This window comes from Triticum dicoccoides, chromosome 4A (genome assembly GCF_002162155.2).
Source record: "Triticum dicoccoides isolate Atlit2015 ecotype Zavitan chromosome 4A, WEW_v2.0, whole genome shotgun sequence".
In the NCBI taxonomy this organism is placed as follows: Eukaryota; Viridiplantae; Streptophyta; class Magnoliopsida; order Poales; family Poaceae; genus Triticum; species Triticum dicoccoides.
The window spans coordinates 372193269-372197354 of record NC_041386.1 but is presented as its reverse complement, the minus strand read 5'-3'; the positions used below and the strand labels follow the sequence as shown (position 1 = coordinate 372197354).

Genomic DNA, 4086 nt, shown 5'->3' with positions numbered 1-4086 from the left:
TTTTTTTTTGAGAGAGTCGTAGTCGATATTGGGCTGGAGCCATGCGAGTTATCGCGTCAATGTTGGGATGGAGCCAGGCAAGTTATCGCTTTTGCCCGCTCACTGTCATCGCACTTTTGCTAAATACCCCTAGAGTTTTCTGAAAGAAACCCGCAGTCCTATTATTCAACTTAATCTGGACCGGTACGGGTACCTCATCTCCTCCTTCAGTGCGCCGCCACGCCACCGACCCCTACCAAGCAGTCGCGCACCGCCGCCACCGCCCCCCGCCCCTCCGCCCCGTGCGGCGGCCGCCGCCCCCGCCCCAGCGTCGCGCTCCGCCAATGCCGCCCCCTGCCGCCGGGGCCACCCCTACCCGAAGTGCCCCAACCCATCTCTCTCCTCATCTTCTGCCACTGCCGCTCTCCATCGGCTGGCCAACTCCCTCAGTTCTACCCCTCCCCACACGAGCACCTCCCAATCCTCCTCCTCTGTGTGTGTGCGCGCGCACGCGTGCTTGATTCGGATTCACCCCTTTTCTGGCTGCAGCATAGAGGAGAGCTCACTGCTGCGGTGGGCATTGATAGTGGAGAGCTGGGAGCCGGCTAGATCCTCGCCAACGAGGGCCGTCATGGCCTCCACCTCTGTCCTGTTGCCGGTGGACTGCTGGACGTCGATACATCGATACGGTCTCCTACAACTAGAGGAGCGAAAACTTACAGCAGCATCTCCGGCACCCTCCTGACCATGACCACTATGTTGACAAGAAAGGTACTACTGCCTATTCCATACCCCCTTCACAAGGTACTTCTGCTCCCTGTTTTTTTTTTTGACTACTGCTTCCTTTTTTATTCTAATCCATGAACACATAAGTTCACGAAGAAGTTTCTGTTTGCTCCTTGTTTGATTCAAGTCTGAAAGATTCATATTCTGAGACTGAAAGATCATATTCTCACTTGCTGGACATAGGCATTTTGGATGATAATGTATTGTAAAACCTATACAAGAACAGGAGATTTGTTACCAAATAACATCTTTCGCCTAAAACTATTTATATAATCTAGACTTGGTTAGTTGTAACTTTTGCTTTCTGTTCTTTCCAAAAACTTATCCAGGTTCAGCTGATAAGACAATTATTTTTTGGGACCTTGGGACTTTTGACTTGATTGGATCCTCTGGACAGGAGGTATAATTGTATCTCCTAATTGTCTAATTGGTGTTCAGAAAGCTCAGGCTCTACTCATTTATTTCTCCCAGTTCATGTTGTCTTTGTATTCAGATTGTGAAATAATGTAGTTCTATAAACGCTATCAGTATGCAGCCATCCATCAAAATTATGTCCTAAACTGCATTTGATCATATGCTTGGCTTTAGCTTGATTTAATTTCAAACAAACTTCAACCAGCGAAGAGCATGTATGAATTCTACTAGCTCTGCAACGGTTTGGAACTCAGTAGGAACTTGCGGTTGACAGTTCCCAGAGAGGCCCTTAGTCACTTAAATTAGCCTTGTGTTTGTTTCATCACTACAAGGCAGAAGTAAGTTAAAAAAAATCATGTCTTTCCTGTAGATGCGAGCTTCGTTTCTAATTGGGCATGATGTCGGGCTCACTGTATCAATTGGAGCATGCATAGTAGTCTCTGAACATTCTGGTTTAGAATTCTATTTTTGTTCGGCAACCTTCAAAACAGAGAGGTCACAATTCCGTTCCGATCACTTTATGGACCTATTTCCACCTTTTGCTCTCCGGCCCTGCTTACACTTTTCTGCAATACCTAAATCTAGCTTTGAGATTCAACAACAGTTGTTTAGTGGATGCAAGGTTTTTGTGGGTAATATTTTCTGATGGCGCAAAATGTATGACATTACTGCTATGCATCAAAATCATTCCGAAGGGTTTAAGGTTTCAGAAAAAGGACAATATTCTCTTCACAATGAACTTGGTCAAAGCACATAATGCAATTTATCTATGTAGTGGAATTTGTTATCGGCTAGAGGGAGTTATGGGTTTAGAGCTTAGAATAATTGCTTATTGTCTATTATTGCTACAGATTGAAATGTTTTCTTCTAGATACTCAAGCATGGGAGGCAGCATGGATTTATTTATGAAAGGTGGCAGACACAACCATGAGGTGTTCACACACATTTACCTGCATTCTTATCTTGACCATGGGAGCCAATTCTGATACATGCCGACAGTACAGAAATGTACGATCATGAGAGAGAGGACTAAGGCTATAGAATTTGTGACTATGTATAAGGGCTCTTCATCAAGTGTGTGCACTGTACTTTATGAATTTTTATTTGTGAATTTTTTCATGATATGTTGCACAATGTCGCAGAATGTAACATGAAAAAGAATTAATGTTTTGGATGGATTCTCTGAGATGCCTGACTCCTATTTTTACTCGAGATCGTTACAAGCTGAGCACGAGTCATGTTCTACAGCTCGATCATGAGCTTCACTTAGTTTGAGCTCGTTTAAATTTTCATATGAATTAAGCTGAGCCAACTCCAACTCACTCGAGCTCGACTCGTTTGCAGCCCTAATTGCGACAAGAGCTGGTAAGTGCTTTCACAACTGCTATAGTTCTAAATCATTGTTGTATTTTATGGTATTATATTCTTGGAAAGAATTCCGTCATTTAGTGTTGTTCACCCAAAGCAGACATCATATCTCATGTTCCAAACTAGCATCCAATTTTTTCCCTCAATTGATCCATCAATTTTTTTCTCCCATTGCAACGCACGGACCCTTTTGCTAGTCTATCCCTAATAATAAAGCACGGATTGACTCTGTGGGTTCACCGTCACAATACACTTTCTTTTCATATAATACACTTTTACGATTTGTAGGAAGAGATATGCGAGGTGGTATTAATCCGCAGTTTGTTTTTTAATCGACTCGCTATTGACGTTACTTGGGCCTCTATCCCTAATAATAAAGCACGAATTGACTCCGGGGGGTCACCGTCACAATACGCTTTCTTTTCATATAATACGCTTTTACAATTTATAGGAAGAGATATGCGAGGTGGTATTAATCCGCAGTCTGTTTTTTAATCGACTCGCTGCGACGTTACTTGGGCCTCGGCCTGCACGACAAACGCACGGGCTGGGTTGTGACCTTATATAAAAAGGAAATACATGAGTCTCGACGCTTACAGCACCCGCTGGGCTGACCTTATATTAATATTAAAAGAACACGAGTATGGTAAAATAAATACGAGTACGATCATGTTCTCCTGGATGTGTATACGCGGACGCCGCCATGAACACGAACCGACTCCTCACCTCCGTCTTCCTTCGCCAGGCCGTCCTAGGAGAGACGATGGATACATATACGCCGCGGCCGCCATGAACACGAACCGACTCCTCACCTCCGTCTTCCTTCGCCAGGCCATCCTAGCAGAGACGATGGATGCATATACGCGCTGCCGCCATGAACACGAACCGACTCCTCCGCACCTCCGTCTTCCTTCACCAGACCGTCCTAGCAGAGACGATGTAGTCGTTGTCATTATGGTTAAGGTCGTAATGCATGGAATGCACGACCTCGACGATGGAGATGCAGCAGTTGCCGTCGTGTTTGAATGTGCGGACAACATGGAGCAGCTCGGCTGGTCGACGAGGCGTCGTCGCGCCGCGTAGCTTGGCGTCGGGTCCTTAGGTGGTGGCGCTCGGAAGGCCTCAGTTGACGAGACCACGTAGGGGCAGTGCTGTGGTGCACGGACTATAACGGCGTGCAAGGGAGTTTCAAGCCACGGACAGCGCAGTCCTATTCTACAAGCTGCTCCAGGCCCCCGAGGTGGCGGTCCGCTTGGTGATATGGCGGAGGAGACCCTCAGCGAGAGGAGTGCGGGGCATAGCCCTATAGCTGTCAGCCCATACAACCATGACCCTCACAAGGCAATCCCTACAAGCTGCTTATGCTGCTCACCGATGGCTTCATCGGCGGTGGATTTTGGGTTGTACAAGTACAATTAACAATAGCAGTCTGATTCCCTGTCCATCTCACGTGACTCGCCTTCCTCCTCTCAGCTACATACACTTTTTTCTCCAAATTGCAATCACTGCCTTTACGTCGATCTAACTGGCGGTAAGTTC

The 4086-nt window shown here is 46.2% G+C and overlaps 1 long non-coding RNA gene across 1 annotated transcript; it reads left to right on the top strand.

The window, feature by feature from the left end:
* The first annotated feature begins 377 nt into the window (after positions 1–377).
* On the top strand, positions 378–2340 carry LOC119288916. Its single transcript, XR_005141349.1, has 3 exons — positions 378–750; positions 1095–1165; positions 2031–2340. It is a non-coding gene; the product is annotated as an uncharacterized LOC119288916 (long non-coding RNA).
* Positions 2341–4086: the final 1746 nt, after the last annotated feature.